Genomic DNA, 20,935 nt, shown 5'->3' with positions numbered 1-20,935 from the left:
AAACCAAACTAAACAAACAGAATGTTAAAATTGCATTTGGAAACCTAAATAATATGCAATCAATGACGAAGAATGCCACTATTTATGTATGTTTGTACTAAACGGTGTATGGTTTCAAGCACTAAGGCTGGACACTGGAATGAAGTTGCTAATTATAATTGTTTCTCGTTAATATGGAGTAATAAGTAAACAACCACACAATTACCTACTAACATAACTCTTTCTCCATTGTTAAAATTGTTAGTTTTTTTTTCTGAAAGAAGGAAGCATTATAAATTCCTAAAATCAGTCAAAACCTTATTCAAGGGAACTAACTCATGACTGTAAAGGTAATTTCCATACAACGGTTATGGCTTCCACATGTCGCGGCATGTCTACAACAATTCCCATACACACAGATTGCATTGCACCGAAAGACTGTAGCTGGTTCTGCAAACAAAACAAGTCCCCCTTCCTTCCTTTTCATTTTGCAAAGTCAAGTCCCGTTACATTCCCGTGAGCAGGGGCGCCGACTTGTCAAAATTATTGGGGGGGGGGCTCTGATCACTGAAATAAATGAATGACTCGCTCCCTCCCTTTTTTAAAAATAAAAATTACGTCTTTGTATAGCAGTTTTTAAGCAGCAATTATATTCCTCATGCAAATGAAATGTAACATGAAAAACGTTTGGAAAATGTTCCAAAGTCGCTTTATGTCTTTTGTGTCTGCTCATTTGTTTTTTTTAGATAACAATTAAAATTTTTATTGAAAAGCATGTATTTACATTAAGAGGCCAACCTAACAGTTTTATGCCGGCCTCGGTAGCCGAACGTGTTGGGTGGTCGACTCAACTCACTTTGATCCAGAGGTCTCGGGTTCGAGTCCCGGTGAGGACATGGATGTGTCTTAATGTCTGCAACAGACATGTGATGGGTTGCAAATAACCTGAGTGTTGACGTACCCATAAAATAACGAATATTTACAATATTTAACAGTTTTATTTAATTATTTACATAAATGCTAACACAAATAGCAGGAAAATAAGTTTTACTTTTTTGTTCTTGGTACAATATTTAACTTTTTAAATTTAATTTTGCAATAATAAAAAACAGATAGCATGTACACTAAGATATAAAGTGGCATACACAACAAAAACATATGAACATGATTTGAAAATAAAGCAAAAGTTGCTCTACGCACTGGGTTATTTTTTTATGAACTCATTAACGAGCGGTCTCAGGTCCAAATTATCAAGCACAGTTTGATGTATGTGGAGTACCGCTAAGCTGCTTAGTCTCTTCTGCCCCATTGTAGATCTCAAATATGTCTTCAGTCGGCGAATAGCACTGAATGACCTTTCGGCTGTGGCTGTCGTCACTGGCACAGTGCAGAGGACCATCATGAATTTGGCAACTTCAGGCAGAAACTCCTGGAGGGTACTGTCTTCCAAAAGAAACTTCCTTATGTCACGCATGGTAGTTAGAACCACTTTCTTCTGTTTAGCGATATCACCAAGCATGGACATGTGTAAGGAGAGCCTATCGGCATCCAAATCTTGGCGAAAGAATTCTCGCGTTTGCTGAAGTTTGTTGTGCAACTGTTCACAGCTGAGATACATTCTTTCTCTACGGATGTTACTTTTTGTAGGCCTGTAGATTCATGTCCTTGTTTAACACATGATTTTGCTGTATTACACACGTCAGTGTGTATTGATTTATAATACTATTTTGGAGTGTAGAACTTGTGAGGTTTGGCAGCATTAGGTTTTTCAAGTCTCTTAGGGACGTGACGTTGCCGGGGCAATTCTTGCTCATCAACGAGGCTGGGTTTGACCTCTGTGCATTTTGACTTCTGCCAGAACTGCTCAAAACCCATTCGCTTTTCTTGAAAGATGTCAGTCAAGTATTTTAGTTTTCATCCCACTTCTGTAGCATCAATGTGTGGAAACTGAATCTTACAGTTTACCTCTTCTATTGGATCCATCACATGGCAGTAGAGGGAGAAACAGAAAAATGTCTTGAAGTGAAGCATTGTCTCCAGGTATCCAGCACATTTTGATGCTGCATCAGTAGAATCTTCTTCAGAAAATTTCTCAAAAAAATTGAGAAGGTTTTCATAGTTCCTTAAGATCTGTTGCATACTGGAGGCTCTCAACGTCCACCGACGAGGGCAAAGTGGTCGCAGTCCAGTATGGCCAGCCTTCTCATTCACATCAATAATATTCCTAAATATTTGCATTCTTTTAGGGGATTCCCAAACAGTCTTGAAGAAGTCGTCGGCTAAATTTATTATGTCTCTGATTAATATATTATAATTATATTCTTAGTATGTAGTAATAAGTCATGTGTTTTGCTGTCTCCGGTCATAGCCCCCCCCCACCCCCAAAGTTGATGGTTTTGTGATCTCAGCCCCCCAAAGTTGATGGTCTAGAACATTTCAAATGTGTATTTAAAGTTAAGATCATGTGGCACAATTCAGAGTAAACTTTACAAGAGAAGCAAAATAATAAATTAGATCCTATTAAGCAAAATTATTGGGGAGGCTCTGCCCCCACATTGTTATCATTGGGGGGGCTCGAGCCCCCCCCCCCCCCAAGCCCCATGGAGTCGGCGCCTATGCCCGTGAGGATGGTTTTAGCTGCTGCGGGTGGTGAGAGTGGTGAGTGACAAGCACAAGACAACCCTCTTGTAACATCCACATCAAGTGTTATTGACTTTTCCGAAAGATTCTTCTCTGATCTGATTGGATCTTGTAGGCAGGCCTCCTGCATTCCAGAAAAGCAAACATATGTTCTAGTCGGCCGCTCGTTTCTGACCGGGCCCAGCCAAACTGATCCGGATCAGTGAATTCGTTCGCGAACGGATTCGAGAAAGCAGAACCCTCCACCTTGTCATTTCTGACCGAATGAATGAATTCCTTCACGAGCCGATTGGAGAGAATAAAGCAGATCCTCCAGCTGGTCGGTCGTTACCGGCTGCACCAGGATTAATCATCTAGGGGTGATGAGGCATGCGGAATGAAATTAAAGGGGTGCGATGTTGACAATAAATGAAATATGAAACATGCGTCATTCATAAAATACGAATCAACTTTTAGTAGGATTCTATGAAAACATAATTTAGATTTCTACTCCGCCACTTTTGGCTAATCACGACAATGAGCTTTGTTTTAGTGTTAGTGACGATTAGTGTTTGTTTAAACACTAATTACAATCATGTGTAATGAAATGAACACTAAAAATGTAATGTACCGTCAAACGGGGTTACTTTGCACCAGAGTTAAGGAATGTCAAAGAAAACTGCATGTATTTTACAAACGCAAAGATGGAAAACATTGTATTTTAAACATATAATAGCTGAATACATAAAGAAAACATTCCTACAAGTGCATTAGTAATCGAGGAGTATGACAATGGTTATTGAAAAATGAAATTTGGTGCAAAGTATCCTCATAGGGTGAGGATACTTTGCACCAGATACAAAAAAGTAGGTTCAACATACGAAAATAATGCTTCTGTGCAATGTTAACCCACCAGCGTGTATAAATTGCACTTCCTGCATAACGACACAACTGCTCCATCCTGTGTGACTGCTACAATTTTCCCTGGGAAAAGTTCATTCTCATATCTGAAAATAACATATTCACCCACTTCTCGGTTCACAGTATCCCATTCTGGTGGTGGTTCATGCCCATTCAGTTCACGGTTCACAGTGATGTTATTTTCTCCAATGGGAAGTTCATGGTCACTGAACTGCATTTCTGTGGACGAGAAATCACAAGAAGGAAGAACTTCATCACCATTACTGGATTCTGAATCGATACTGGTTTTCCTTGATGTACCAGGATGGCTACCGGTAGCAGATGACGAGGCAATCTGTTCGCATTGGCCAGTGGCAAGATCTATGGATGCAATGCTCTTTCCAGGAGGCACATTCATCTTCTTTCTTCTCTTGATCAGGGCCTTTTCTCCTATGACTTCATTCCTCTTTTTTTCCAAAAAGTCTTTAAAACTTGCCTCTACTACTGACGTATCACTACCACTTGATGATCTCCTTCCGTTAAAACTCTTCAGGAGTTCATCAACACTTCCGCACTTCTTGAATCCTGCTTTCAAGTTCGCTTCCTGATGTGGTTCAATTGCTTGCATGAATTCTTTCAGTAGGGCAGGAAAATGTTGCTTCTGCAGAACTCCAGAATGCGTACCACGCGGTGTCTCCTTGTATGCACGCAAAATCTTTCTCCATGCAACCTTCATGGGATGAAAGAATGTTACATCAAGAGGCTGCGTGAGATGTGTGCTGTTCGGTGGTAAACAGATGAACCGAATTCCATTTTGCTCGCACAATGGACATTTCCACTTTGACATGAAAAACGTTTTAAATCTATTCATTTTACAGATAATGACACAAACATGAGATGTGCAAAATATCTCAGTAGTGTAATTGATGCTATAACCAGGACGAGAAAGTATGAACCCCCCTCAGGCAGATTTGCCTACACTTAAAACTAGCTCAACATGCCTATATGAGCTTTTTGCTCAAGTGTGGAACTCTGTCTAATCCAAGATTTTTGTAAAAATGCCCTCGGGAATTTTCTGTGAAAGTATGACCCCCCTCAGATTGATTTGCCTACACTTATAAAAGGCACTTCTGTGAGATTGTTGTCCATGAGCTTGTTAAAAATATGCTCCTCTTGATATATTTTTGGCTACACTTAAAACTAGGCCAAACGTATTAAAACACACACACACACACACACACACATACATACATACATACATATATATTTACTTCCGGTCCACTTCCGGTTTAAGTTCAATTGGGCACCAGGCTCTCAACTTGTATATCTAGTATTAAGATAATGTAATTCTTCTAGAATTGCTCTGTGACTCTCTCATTTCTTACATCATAAACATATGATTTTTCACCTATAAGAATAACACTACATATGGTGTCATCAGGGAGTGTTTCGTGGAATTCACAGATAATTTTAATGTTTGTCCTGTCATTTATCACAACTTGTTTCCTTTTTGAAGTGTTGATGACAAACATGGGTCTCTGTGTTTTGAATTCATCTGGTGTGTAATACATGTCAGTATTGCCAGTAGTGACCCTTTTGTATGCTGTAAATGCTTCATATAATTTAAGGAAATCATCCTTGGACATGTCTAAATTATAATTTTCTCTGGGGAACACCTCATTTCTGCCATTTTTAAGATATATGTTCTTGATGTTGCAGTTATCAAATTTACTTGAATTTTTTTCCTGATTATTGTGTCTTCCAGTCTGAAACAGTACCACCACAAAATCCGGCATGTCATATTGTATACTGGAGAATGAATTTGTAGCATCAAACTCATAATAGGTACCAGTGGCAGGCTTCTGTACACATTGATATGTATAAAATTGTAAAGGTACCTGTGGATTTTTTATTATATCTGCTTTGTATTTAAGAGCATAACTGGCCTCATATTCAACAACCGGGATTCTTAGCTCCATAGTCTGAATAATGCATTTGCCTTCATCAGGTAGGGTATTAGGCAGAGCTGCCCCGGTAGAGTTTATTGCACTGTACCTCATCAAAGCATTATTATCATTGGCAGCTCTTCTAAATGTAATTCTTAAACCACCCTTCCACATAATATCTTTGTAATCTGAGAAGAATCCTGGCAACAGGCGCATAGGGAACAGCACTGTGTGGCTCTTAGATATAATTTTATCACCAGCCTCAAATCCACCTATTTTGTAGTATGATGCCTCGGTTTTGGATAATTTTAGTGTGGCCAAAGCTGTGGAGGTAATGCCGGGATAATCCACTCTGTTTATAACAACACCATGTTTTCTGATCTCAATTTCAGAGAACAGATGCAGCACAAAATTGTCTACCAATCTTATATTTGAATTTGCCGGATAATCTGTACCATCGAGCTTTACAACATCAAATTTGATGTATAGATCTGCTCTGTGGGGGTGTATAAAGCCATCCCCTACATCAAGATCAACCTCAATTTAAATTTGCAAATGTCCTCCTGTTTGGGGGGAATGATTGTAGCTCATAACTCAATATTTTCCATTTTTTTTGTATGTATTTTTATTTAAATATTAATCTCTATGATTGCAGTTGTGGCTCCAGCAAAATCAACTAATTCTTCTTTTTCATTAGTGACCATCAACTCAATGTAATCTATTCTATTATGGCACACAGGAAAATATAATGTTGGGGATGGAGTGTAGATGATGGGCTCCATAAATTCAGAGTTAGGTTTGAATGTTGCAATGATGCCAGTTTTTTTGTGAGTGCCCATGCCATTTGATTTGGTGATCATACCCTCGGCCACATTACAGTGAATATTCAGAGTCTCTATGGCTAAGAATTTCGGTATATTAATAGCAGTGTGTTTAATGGCTGGTTCAAGTTTTGTGTTGTTCTCAAAGCCTAACAGCTCTCCTATAGTACCCAGATCCACTGTTTCTGTAGCAGATACAATCTCTACTCTGTGAGTGACAGAATTTTGAGTTAATACTATACCTCTGGGTAACTGAGCATTTAGAGTGGATAGATTATATTGCCCTGGAGTGATGACAATTTTTTGATCCCCTACTGCAATTTTGTTGTTGTGGTGTGTAATATTAGGGATCAAGTACATGCCATAAAATGCTCTGAGAGCTATTGTTTTGGGATACACTATATCATCATGTAATCTGAGTTTCAATATTGAATTTTGGCTGGTGAGATGGAATACCCCCATGATGTTTTAAATACCACAGGGCCTTTTGAAAATTTTCAATTGATGGTTTATTTATTTGAGACATATATCTAAGAACGGATAAACACAAATGTCCACAATTAACATCTTTGAAGTTTTGAACACGGGCATTATTGTAATAAAGATTAGCTGATTTTAGATATTTTACTAAATTTTCAGGTGGATCACCTCCAAATGAATCAAACACAAATGCCTCATTTTTTAAATATTTAAGATAACAGATCCAGTGAGTGCCCTGATTTTTGTACTTATCCAAATTAACAATGCCACACTCTTTGTTGAGTGGTTGTTCTGGTAAAGAATCAGACATGTACACACCTCTAAAATTTTTGATGCCCAGTGGGTTGATTAAAGCTTCAATATCTTGGTTTGTAAGCGGCTCTTGTTTTTTTTAAACTTATTCATGGCTCTCTTAACACCTTTGCCTTGTTTCTCCATGGCCAGGTTATGGCGCTTCAATTCATCTAATTCTGCCCTATTTTTCTTGGCATCTATTACTGTTTTTGCTATGGCAGCTGATCCCCCAGCCAAGCTCCCAACAGCCCCAAGGGCTGCTAAGATGGCCGGGATAGTAAATATGAAACCCCCCACATGTGATTTTTTTCTAGATTGTTGTAATTTTTTTAATTGGTGGGTACTAAGCAACAATTTCATACCATGGCCCTTGGCAATACAAGAGCTTTTTTTCTTGCGCTGCTTTTTGGTTAAAAGACTATCAATAGTTTTAAGAGATTTAAGACCTGCATAAGGTATTTGATACATAACACCCTTGGCCTTCATTGTAGGTTTATTATATACATATTCACAGCCCCCACCCCAGTTTTTGCTTGGTGTTCATAGCTATGGTGGTTCCCAATGCTGCTATTTTTTCACTCAAAGAAGCATCTTTGCTTACAAATCTACCAAATGCAGCCTCTTCTAATTTCTTGTTTGCAACATGTCTCTTGTCTAGATCAGAATGTGTGTTGTATGCTATGTCATGGTCTCTACAAGCAGCATCTAGGGGATTAACACCAGGATCCCCTCTGTTTAATCTATGGTCCAATTTTGTACCGGGACCACAATACTGATAGCCTGGAATGTGTAGTTCAAATGGCAGCTTGTTTATAATGTCATTAACCAACCCCCGACCCTCAGAAATATTCCAAAATTTAGGTGGTAGAGTATTAATAATTTTTATAAGATATCCAATCCCCTTAGTGTCATTCACTATAAAATTAGACAATTTTGTGCTTATCATGTCCATAATTCCAACCTTTTCATTGTAAAAATTGTGGTTGCCAGCATTTTCCTCCCCAGCTATCACCAATAACCTATCTACAAGTTTCCTGACATCATCAACCCAGACAAATTCTTTAGGCAGGGTGTTGTATTGTTTGATTCCACTGCCAGTCTTGATCTGTGACCATATGGGCTTGATTAAGTTGTTATATTTTGCTCCACTGCTAGACTTGACTCTTTTTTGTGTGGGATCATTGTTCTGGTATAGAGCATCTGATTTTATTAATATTTCTTTGTAGTGCTCATAATCTTGATCTGTATAGCTGCCAGGTCTCTTCCTAGTCATCAGTTCCCACAACCCAGGTGTGCCGGGATATTTAACAAAACCACCTTTTTCTCCAAGATGAGATTCTGAATATACAATGAGATCATCTCCCATAAATGTTACTCTGAAATTGCCAATTCTATGTATGATGCTACCATCACGCTCTGTGTCAGCATATAAGCCAAAGACCTCATCTTTGTTGTCTTTAGGTGTGCTTAAATATTTTTGAGCAAGAAGACCCAATTCAATAGGATCCTGACTAGCTTCAATTCTTCGAGGAGCAACAGGACTAGGTGTATGAATACTAGAAAGTGGGGTGATTGGATAATCTAATATGTTCCTTGCAGCTACAGGTACAAGCTCTGTGATCAAATTTTGATTTTGCTCTGTAACAGTTTTGATATTTTTACCTAATTCACTAATAGCATCAATAATAGGCTGTTCTGTTTGTTTGTGTTGTTCATAAATTCCTCGGTTCTGTGATTTCCATCCCTTAAATCTCTTTACAAGATAATCTCTTAATTTAAGATCATCAATGATTGGCCTTTTCATGGTTATTTATATATGTTTCAATGTCTAGAAAATTGTTAATTTTATTTCTATATTTACCACTATTGGGTTTTCTTGTCATATCAATTGTGACAAACCCATAACTGTCCTGGTTCCAGCACCTACTGCAAAACTTGGAAAAATCATTGTAGCTCAAGTCCCCACCTACATATTCATCATGTATGTGTTTGAGGTTGGTATGATCTTGATGAAACACACATATAAAATTGCTGTTGTCTCGGATCAGCTGCTTGGGTATTTTTGAAAAAGTCTGTGCCAGGTAGAAACAATCAATGTTTTTGTGCCGGGCCTGTGTAAAGAAATTTCTAACCTTGTTTTGATTATCCAGTATAATGTCATCAAACACAACAACAGAATTATCGAAACATTCATGGAGTGGCTTAACATCTGGTTCAAAAGTGGCTATATCCAATCCATCATATAGCTTCATCAGCTGCTGATATTTTAATTGTTCCAAGCTCTTAGAGAAGACATACAAGTGCCTGTTTTTCCAGTCTAACCAGTTGGGTGCCAATAAAAAATTATCAATCATTAGTGTAGTTTTACCACAAGCCGATGGCCCAACAATAAGACATCTAATATTTTCAGGCAGCAACTTGCCATTTCTCTTAATCTGATGTTCAGGTTCTGGCAGCCTTTTTATAACATCCCAGGTGCTCATATTATCACTTTGTCTGCATCGATCCAGCTGTGTTCTGGAAGTCCTAGCCATTTGACAAATAACTTGTTGCCTTTTCTGCGGATGATTTTTTCTATGAGATATGTGTCAGGCTGTTTAGTTTTGCTGAGTTCTTCTTCATAGAATCTGCCTGAGAATTTCTCCTCGGTGGTCTTTTATTATATATGTGTTAAGGGTCCCAGGTTTAACTTGAACCACTGTAAATAATTCAGTGCTCCAGTTTCTTGTAAAGCCTCTTTTGAATAAGTGCTTATATTTGCTGATTCTTACTTGATCACCCACCTTGTATTTGGCCTTTCTTGTTGTTGGCTGGTATCTAGGATAATAAACAGTCCTGATCAATTTTTGCTCATCAGATGAAGTTACTTCAGAGGGTTTCATGTTGATTGTGGAATGGACCGAGTTGTTATATTTATGTAGAAGTTCTGGAAGAATATTAAGCCATTTATAATTACCTTGAAGTGTGAATTGTTTATACATAAGATTTTTTAGGGTTTTGTTGAATCTCTCTACAATTGAGGCCTTGAGATCACTGTAACTCGAATAATGTTGTATTGACTGGCTTTTAATAAATTGTTGGAACACAGAATTATAAAATTCTTTGCCATTATCTGTTTGCAAATAGCGCGGTGATCTTCCACTCTGATTGATGATTGTCCTGAAGGCTTCTGTAACACATTTTCCAGTCTTGGATTTGAGTGGCACAGCCTAGGCAAATTTTGAAAATGTGTCTATTACAGTGAGTAGATACTTGTAGCCCTTGTTGATTTTGTCTAAGTTTTTCAGCTGTCCACTTGCCATCTCAATCAAGTCGCTCTGCCATAAATCATCTATGCCTTTTGTGACTACTGGCAGTCTCTTATAATTATGTCTGGCTTGTCTGTGTAATTCATCAACAATAATTTGTCTAGACATAATATGAAAACAAGAATATTGCAACTATAGGGTGTTCAGCAGCTGATACTACAGGATTTTCTAAATATAATTTGTCTCCTATTTGTATATGAAATTCCAGAGAGCCATCATCTTCAGCAAAAGATGTTTCTAATGTATTGGGATCTGTAAAATCCTCTAACTCTACACTGGTGATTTTTGGTTTGTTGTCAGCATTTGTTATTGATAAGGTGGGGTAGTGGTGTGCCTGTGGTTGAAGCCAATATTTGATCTTGATTGGTCTCAGTGTGCCCCCAACAAAAAACTGGTAATAAAATTGTGCAGGGGACAGCATATATATTTTGCCACCTGGTGTAAATGGTGAATCATATTCTTTGTTGGGGATGCTATACAATTCAAGAATTACTGTATGTTTAGGATTCTCGATTATGCCTGTTATTTCTTTTTCTGCTGTAAGCAATCTGCTTGTTACAGATTCAAGGTGCTCATTGATGGTCCTAACAACATCATCATGGCCTGGCTTGATCTTTATGTCCACAACAAGTTTCTTGTATTGTTGCACAATCTCTTGAAGCTGGGTGGCAAAAACAGACAGAGCATTTGCTTGATTGGATTCCATGGTCCCTAGCTGTTGCTTGATATTGGCTACAATTTGCTGCAAATTTTCAATAACTGCCAATTTTGAATATTGAGCAGTAAGATCATGGACCTGTCTTCTGATATCCTCAAACAGGGCATGCAGTTCATTAATATGTTGATTAGTTGGTAGAGTGGCCACTGTCTGAGTGAGTTGTTTGATCTCTGTCTGGATATTCTTGATATCTTCTGATTTCAATATGCGATTCACAGCTCTCTTAATATTTTAAAGTTCCTGTGATGTAGGCAGATTTGTTACAGTATTTTGCAAAGATTCAAGTGCCAATTTCACATTATTTAATTCAGAAGCATCAGCCACATTTTGCATAGCATTTTGGAGCAGGGCTATATCAGCCTGAGTGGGTGTTGATTGTTGTAAAATTTCAAGTTTTGTTTGGATATCATCGATCAAGTGATGAAAATGAGATAGTTCAGATTCAGTGTTGAGGTTTTCAAGCTTTGTGATATGTTGCTGGACACTGACAAGTGTGTCTACAATACCAGGCAGGCGAGATTCTAGAGATTCTTGTACATTTGTCAAATCACTTTGCAGTGCTGCTATTGTACCCTCAAGATGGGTTATGGTACTTTGAATTTTTCCAAAATCTTCATATGTTTCAAGTTGCAGCTTAATGTTGGCAACACTCCGAGTTATTGCACTCAAAGCATCAGAAGATGGCAAGTTGTTCATAAAATTTTCAAGTGTCTCAATTTTTTCTTTAACCTCGGCTATGGCATTGTTCAAGGGGTCCAGATTAGGTATCTGGAGTGATTGAATCTGTTCCTTTAGAGTGGAAATCACTAGATCAAAATCTTCTTGTGATTTTATGCTTTTGACAATTGTTTGGAGCTGTGTCTGGACATTATTTATCTGCTCTTCCAATTGTTGTTTCAATTGCTCAGAGTTGGTGGCCTGGGTCTTAAATTTGGCTTGAAGAGCTGCTACAGCTTCTTCTAAACTTGAAAATTATCCAATGTGGCCAAGTCAGTATATTTTTGAAGCAGCAATTTGAGTTCTGAGTCAATTTTAAGAAGAGGGTCCATGCATTGTGTTTGTAAATTTGTAATTTCTAGTTGAAGACTGGCATTGAGTGTGGTTTGTAAAGCTTGTAAATCACTTCTTAATTTCTTGACTCTGACATCAAGCATAAGAATCTCGTCACTGTGATCTTCATGTCTTGTATGGCCAAATATATCATTAGGCATTTTGTTTTAGTGGTTATTTATTATTGAATATCTGATTCTTAATTCTATAAAAAAAGGTATAAGCTTGTCATAGGATCCAGGGACCTCAATATATAAGCAGTCACCAGCAGAAACAGTATATACAGTGCCAGAAATCATGTTTGAGTGCTTAATTCTATAAATATTTCTCCCTACTGAAATCTTGACATTACCCTCAGGGGTTGTAATAAATTGCAATTGACCACCTACAGGTAATTGGTAATGATTGAAATTATTGTTAAATATGTACAATGTTTTACCTGTTTCATCATCAACATCTGTAAGTATGCTGTTCAGATGAATAATTAACAAAGCACTTAGTTTAGATATTATATCAGAAGAGGGTTGTGGTGTTGGCAGGTCCATAATAGCCTGTTTTTTGAACCCAAATAAGTTCATAGGCATGTTTATTTATTTCAAATCATGCTCTGTAATTGGGCATTGTTTGCCACTTTTCAAATCACAATGACCCCATGGTAAAGTATGTATGCCACATGACAAAATGCATCTCTTATCATCATGTGGGTCCAGAGCCACTTTTCTTACAATATTGCTAGTCAACAAGTGCTCCACACTCTGAATTCTGGATTCTGATGTTCTGATTGTGCTACATGATTTGAGGCAATTTTTGTAATCTTCAAATTCAAGTTCTTTGTCTACGGTCACTCTGCCAATGCCCTTGGCCTTTTTGGCAACAGCGCCACTACATGTTTCAAAACTGTACATCTTGGCCCTTAACCCAGCAAATGCCACAATAACATCACCAAGTGTTTCATCTTTTAACTTGCCAGGCACCTTTTTGTTGTGGTGTTGAATCTCTGTATGTTCAGTGGTATCAAAATATTTAAACAATTCAGGCTGTGTTATATCTTGATAAACATCTTCTGTTTGAATATCAAGAACAAAACTATCTGTGTCCATGTACATCAGTTTTACACGATCCTTATAAAAAGGCTTCAACACATCATAATACAATTTTAACATGTGTAATTTGGCCAATTCCAATATCACAGCCCCTACATAAATAGGCTTATCAAACTTAAACTTTGTTTTTTCATGTTGAAAAGTGCCATATTCTCATCATAAATTCTTCTGTAATTGAAGTTGGGCTTTGCAATCAATTTTTTTCTCCGGCTGGGGTCAGTAATTATTTTAACATCAATATGTTTTCTGACATTTTCTATTGTTTTGCCATACACAGAATTGACCATCAATTTAAACAAGGTCTTATCAAATTGGCTCATTGCAGATGTTCGAAGCTCTGTGTTTGTATCAATATATGGCTTCAACCATCTTGAGTGCCTGAACCTCAAAACTTTTCCAACTTTGGTCACTTGAACACCATGATTCATCAGGAACTGGAGGTTTTTGTAATATAAGACATAATCCTGTTTCGGCTCCAGAGTCATCATCAATTTCTTCTGTTTAGAGCCAGGTGAACACTTAACCTCAGGAATTGGGGGCAGATCAGAAAATATGTTGTGTAAATTATCTGGAATTGTCAGATCAACTTCTAAGAACAGGCCATAGTTACTGTCATCAAAATCCTGAAGATCCTCAATGTTGAAATCTTCAACCCACTCAAGCCCTGCATATGGCAATTTGTCCATCATAGCATAACCATAGAGGCTGTTGGCATCTACATACAGTATATAATTTGATGGCAGTGCTGGATCAAAAAAAAAAAAAAAGGTAAAGTGTTCCCCTGTGCTTAGCACCACGCCATGAAGGCGTATAGGGGGTGTGGGGGTAACGCCCCACACTTTCTTGATCCGGTCGTGTGTAGGGGTGATGTGATCAGCATCACGCCCCTGACTGCCTTTACCCCCCAGGGTTTCCCCCAGGTACCCATGTTATTCGATGCTGGGTGGGCGCCGGGACCGCTTCCAACGTTAGAAAAGTTCCCGGATTTGAACCGGCCGGGGATCGAACCCGGGACCTTGAGCATGGTAGTCAGACGCGTTACCGACTGAGCCACCGCGGCAGTGCTGGATCATAATCAGGAATATATTTGTTATTTGCTCTGGCATATCTCTGAGAACATTGCACCATGCCTCCTCTTATACATTGTTCCATAAACAGATACATATCTTGATCCTGGATCAGATCCAATTGCATTTTAGTGTTTAAAAACATTGCAGACCATGCTAGGCCCGGAGCACTGTAAAAATACATTGGATCCAGTTTATAATTTTGCATGGAAGATTTTCTAAATGCCTGAAGTATATCAGCTAAGAGAGTGACATCAAGTTTTAAATATGCCTTGTGATAATCACCAAATGTCTGGCATTTTAAATTGTTCCACATCAACTGGGCATGGTGATAGTCATCATCAGTGATTCCAGATGCTCTGATTTTGCTGTAAAACTCTTGTTGTGGTGGCAGAGAACACTCATCAAATTTAGAAAAATCTGTAACATAATCATATGGATATACACCCTTCCGCCTAATTAATTTCAGGTCCTGATTTGGAAACAAAGCACATGTGATTTTGAATTGATCATCAGATAATTGAGTGGCCAGTGTAGCCAGGCTAGCAGACAGAATTCTGTATGAATCAAGAAATCTTAAGTGAATAGGAACACCATTAACTTTAATTATTTTGCTAATGGCAATATATTTTTCATTATTTTCAGCTAAAATATTTAAATTCTGCTTGTCAAACCCCTCGTACCTGATCAAATGATGAAAATCATAATTGGATGCACCATGGCAAAATATAGGGACAAATTTTGGTCTCTGGATCTTAATATTACAGCTATTACACAGGGCCATTAAGAATTTACCATCTGTATGAGAATGGTGATGAACCTTGATATTTGCATCTGAAAATTCAGAATCACATACCGGGCATTTTTCTGCATTGTTGAAATCTTCAATCTGTTTCTCTGTTAAAGGCAACATGGGTTTTGATTTTAATAAGACATTAGATGCTATGTCATGGCACTCATTTTCTATTCTATCTGCAATTTTTTTGATGGCATCTGATCCCATGTATAAATATTCTTTACTAACAACACCATCCTGTACAACAACATAATAAAAACTAGAAGGTTCTTGTAACTGGTATGATGTAATTGAAGATTCATCAGGATCTGGGCTGCAGAATGCAAGGGGTTTGAGGTTTGATTCAAAATCACAGACTATATATGCTGGGTGTTCCAACAAGGCTTCAAATTTTTTGAATTTGGCATTTTCACTTGGATTAGGCATCACCATATGAACAGGTTTATGGTTGCCACAGTATTTCAGATGCTCAATTAACTTGTTTTTAGCAATTTCTGCATTTTTTTCACGAACCCCATTTACCATTTTTTGACCATCAAATACAGTTAAACATCTTCGGCACAACTTAAATGTTCTATTAAATTTGTCTAGTTGTGTTCTGACTAAAGCTTCAAGATTTTGTATCAGAGTATAATGGTGTGTATCATCCCCTTCAATTAAGAGCAGATCAATCGGAACAGCAGAATCATCATCAAATGTACTGATGCTGAGAGGTGTTATCAAGCAATTGCCACGGCCAGTAGAACAAATAAAAACATTAATAGATAATTGTTTACCATTAATATCCCTGGCCTTTTTCTCAAATTTATCAATATTCTGAACAGACATTGGATATTCTAAACCCTCCATTGCTTCATCAAAATCATTTTCATGTTGTTTATAATAACTTATTCGCTCAGGATGCCTTGAAACTGGATACAAAGCAGCTAAAATACACCACAAAAAGCATTTCTCATCATTATTTTTTATGTTAACCACGGCTCTTTTGTTTTTAATATTGGCAGGTAATGGCAGATATGTAGATCCTTGTAATGGGCTGAATTCAGAAATATTAACATATAACTTGTGTGGAGATCCGCATAGGCTCCATCCTGACTCTTTTCCAGCAAATTCAGAGTGTTTAATATTCAATTGATCTATCAAACTGCTTATTATTTTGTCTGAATTTGCATTTGAATATACCGGTACAGTTTCTGTTATGTGGGGCTGTGTAAATTTTGTGCCATTTGGCTTCTTATATTGTGTAAACAATTTGAGGGACAGCTTATAAGAGCCATTTTGTGCATTTAGAATTGCCTGCACATCAGGATTTATACTGTTCAAAAAATTCTTAATGTCACATCTTGGCTCTGATACAAACCGGTGATCCCTTAATTGGCCAGCAAAACTGCTATGGGTAGGTGGTGCATAGCGTGGCTGCTTTGCTGCTCTAGCATTAACAGGTGCTTCATGCTTCCTTTTCAGACCAGATGTAGATGGTTGTGGGGGCAATGTTGATGACTGTGCAGAACAAGTATCTATATGTTTATATGTGAAATATTCCATGCTATATTTTCTATGGCATTTAGGGCATATTTTTGTGGGAGTTCTGCATTTGTCTGGATTACAATTCTTTTGATGCTTAGCCCAATTGGGGCTGGATATATTCTTATTGCATTGATTACAATATTTTTGATTCGGCATTTTTGTTGTTGTTTATTATATAAAATTTCCTGGGGTTCAAATCAAAATTCTATGCTTAAAAAAAATATCAGTTGGGTTCAGCAGTGTGCTTTGTATATTTAGTGTGTGTGTGTGTGTGTGTATGTGTGTTAATATTTTTGGCTTTGGTATTTATATAAAATTTCTTGGGATTCAAATCAAAATTCTATACTTAATAAACCTAAGACAGGTTGTAAAGCTGATAGCCTACATGCACAAAGGCAAAATAAGTACAGAATCACTGCCCTAGCACAAATGCATGTCTACACAGGCATGTCCTAGAAAAAACAATGACCTAATACCATGTGTCATGTATAACAAACTGGGGCAGATATAAACCTGACTCCAAATATGAGTGGATTACAACAAACAAGCAAGAAGTGTCAAATATCAGACCTGTATGAGGAGCAATGCAACAACACACCCTTACTCTTCAACAACTCTCACAATACTAACTGATATGTGATACAAAAGCTCTTTATATAGCCTAAGCACGGACCGCATTGAAAACATCTAAGTGTGTGTGTGTGTGTGTGTGTGTGGGTGTGTGTGTGTGAGTGTGTGTGTGAGTGTGGGTGTGGGTGGGCGGGTGTGGGTGTGTTAATACGTTTGGCCTAGTTTTAGGTGTAGCCAAAAAAATATCAAAAGGGGCATATTTTTAACAAATTTATGGACAACAATCTCACAGAAGTGCCTTTTATAAGTGTAGGCAAATCAATCTGAGGGGGGTCATACTTTCACGGGAAATTCCCGAGGGCATTTTTACAAAAATCTTGGATTAGACAGGGTTCCACACTTGAGCAAAAAGCTCATATGGGCATGTTGAGCTTGTTTTAAGTGTAGGCAAATCTGCCTGAGGGGGGTTCATACTTTCTCGTCCTGGTTGTAGCATCAATTATACTACTTATCTCGGCGATATTTGTTTCGGTTCTCGAGAAACACGCCTTCAAACACCGCTGAAATTCACCTACTACGTCACGGATTTGAAAACGTCCTCTCCACAGACAGGAGGTCCTCTGACGTCATCACATAAAAATGCGTGCAGGCGGGGCTTCTGCTCGTCCCGTCAACTTAGCATGATCCGCAGAAGCGACGGAAAATTCACTTGTTACCGTGTAAAACAAGTATCTTACAACTTCCCGTGCAAAAATCTGTGCTCCATTTCTTGGAGATGAATTATGCCCTAGCAGCATAGCAGTATTTACTATAATTCAGCCACTCGGTACAGGGTTTTCCCATTAGGGTGACAAAGCAAACCTTGTAACAGTCAATGGCTGAATACGTGAACAGCCTTGTTCATTGCGAATACATAGGTTAGTTCTGACTGGCAAGAACTTAATGTTATAGGAATGCCTTTTCTGGAATTACAGTTATTTTCGTCATAATATTTTCTTCACAAATTTTAAGATAATACTTTTAGAACACACTGGTTTACACGCCAATTTCTGCAATATAAGAGGTGATACGGTATAAAAAGGTACGGTGAGTTTTTAAATTTCCTGCAGTAAATGACAGTTTTCTTCAGTTAATATATATATTGCAAATTTTTGTATTTAGCCTACTTTTACGTCGCTTTTCCGTTCACTTTGTTTAACCGCAACGATGAGAACGCACGGTTAATTTATTATGTATCTTCTCTAACATCACATTTCTTCCCACTTTTGGCTAATCGCTACAATGAAGATGAATAAATACAAGCTGTATTCGAAGTCGGGGTGTAGGAGTACCCCCCACACATACACACACACACTACCACCAACTGCACAATCTAAGTATCACCCAACCTGCCATGATAACAGACGAACTTTTTCTTCTGTCCCATCTCATTTTGAAAACATTCACTTGTCCCATCTCCTTTTATGAGGCGAGACGGAACATGCCTCGTCTCGTGAGCAACACTAACTTTAACAATAGAAGCATCCCCTTAGCTGTCCCAAAGTCTCGAGCAAATATCCTCCCATGTAACAATTTCCAGTTCAATGAAATGTCACTCACAAGGAAACAGTCATGCCCAGGTCGAGAGTCAAACCTGGAACATGCGACTTCCTCAGATAAATCATGAATTTTGTGTATAATAATTACAACGCCAGTTCATTCCTGGTAATTCTGAATCTGCAGTTTGGTTTGCATTTATAAGCAGGATAATATTTAGTTTTCGAGGGCTGTATCGTCGAAACGAGGAGTATAATAATAATAATAAAAAAAAATATTAAGAAAGGTTTTTTTTTGTATTTATAATGATAAGCCTCTGCATACGTTGTTAATTCTATATTTTTCTAGACTTGAGACGAGAACGAGAATTGCCCTCCCAAACCGAGACGGATGTTTATAAATTGAGACGAGACTGTCAATGAGACATTTACAAATAAACACGAGACAGACATTTACAACTCTCAACGAGAACGAGACCAAGGGTGCCATGTCTCGTCTCGATAGGATCCTTAGTGGTGAAGTTGTGAACCAACCAATTAATGCGTTCGGGGTAACGAGATGAGGCGGCTTTTTTCGCAGTACAAAATTCAAAATAATTATATCGTACTATTTCAGTATGGGATATTGTTATACACATGGGCGTATATATAGTTCACGGGGGGAGGGATGGATCAACCTTTGGTATGATTAGGGTTGCTTTATTTCGTAAGTGAAAATCCAGGACACTGCTGGCCGGAAGCTTCTTGGGGAGCATGGGGAGAGGGGATGTTGGACCCAACAAAGTTGTGTGTTTGTAGTCACAAAGTATTGATACTTTTCTGTTCATCTTGTGTCACTACGTTTTTAAGAAGCAAATTAATTGCTTTAATATGATTCGAGGGGGAAAAATAACTGATTTGATAGTCTCAATGCAGTTTCTTATCGCAGAAATTCCGACACTATCAGGAAATTGCAGATATTGGTCTGCAGTCCCATCTGGTGTGTGGAATTACGAAATTTCCTTCCCATCCGTATCCCGTCCTATACGTCTCTAATTTAAGAGAATGAAATAAATCCAAAGGATTTTTTTATTAACAAGCGGATAGAACAAGGAAACTAGTAATTTTAGTGAACCAAAAAAAGAGGGGGGTTGGACCAGCTGAATCCCCCTTAAATACGCCCATGGTTTTACACATTATTTCCTTGTAATAATTATACATAAACTAAGTATAGATATGTACTGTGCAACTAATGTAATCTTCTCAGTGTATTTTCTCTTATCTGCACAAAAATATTTGATCATAATTTGCGAAACAGAAATGGAACACAAACTGAAATTGCTTTATGGAAAAGAAAGTTAAATAGGCTTTATAAATAAAGTGAAGAATGTGAAAATTCCTATTTTGCACTACATAGGTTACGGTAAATATCGATAAATATAAGTTAAAAAAATATTTTTGAGTGTCTGGTCAGCAATCAATTTTATAAGCAATATTTTTCGCATAGCCTGAGAACACACACGCAGCTGAACCCTTTCATTTATCTTGCACGTGAGCAGCACGGATATTTCATAGAAGAATGATCATTACAAAGCATAGCTTTCCTTTCTCCTATCGCTCCTTCTTCCATTATTTAAATCGGTACAGATTTGTAAAACTGCTGCACTTGTTCGCTCACCGTGGGTTATGTCTATGTCTATGGGGTTACCCATCCGGAACTGGACGCTCGAAGCAGACGACAAACGAGCTCTCCCTAAGGAGTGACGTAGTAACATGGCGGCGGCGTGTTTTCAGCGCAACGCTAGCCTCGCAACTTTGGAAGTCTCGTTTCTGCCTTAAACTGGACGCAGAGAAACGCGAGAACTTGCAGGGGTCATTTTTCCAGGGTGTAGTTTTTAAAATTGTTGTAAAAGAAATTGAGTGGAAATGTCCATTGCAACACCTTAGACGACAGATGTGAAGACAAATTGTCCCCAATGATGACTTTGGTTCCTTGCATTTTCTTGAGACAAGGAAGCATCAGAGAACAGAACCACTCTTCAAATGCTAACCCATCAAACCAACCACTTGTTGTGTTTGTATAACGTGCTCCGGTGGGACCACCCTCGCACCATGTCGACCACATTTTATTAGATTTACACACCACGAAAGGTGGCAATAATTTGCCACCTGCATTTCCTGCAAGCATGACAGAGATGCTTGTCTTCGATGTATTACAAATCTTACTTGGATATTTGCATCCC

The sequence above is a fragment of the Lepisma saccharinum genome, chromosome 3 (assembly GCF_977018435.1).
Source record: "Lepisma saccharinum chromosome 3, izLepSacc3.1, whole genome shotgun sequence".
Lineage (NCBI taxonomy): Eukaryota > Metazoa > Arthropoda > Insecta > Zygentoma > Lepismatidae > Lepisma > Lepisma saccharinum.
The sequence above is the reverse complement of the archived record's forward strand: the minus strand, read 5'-3'. Positions refer to the sequence as shown.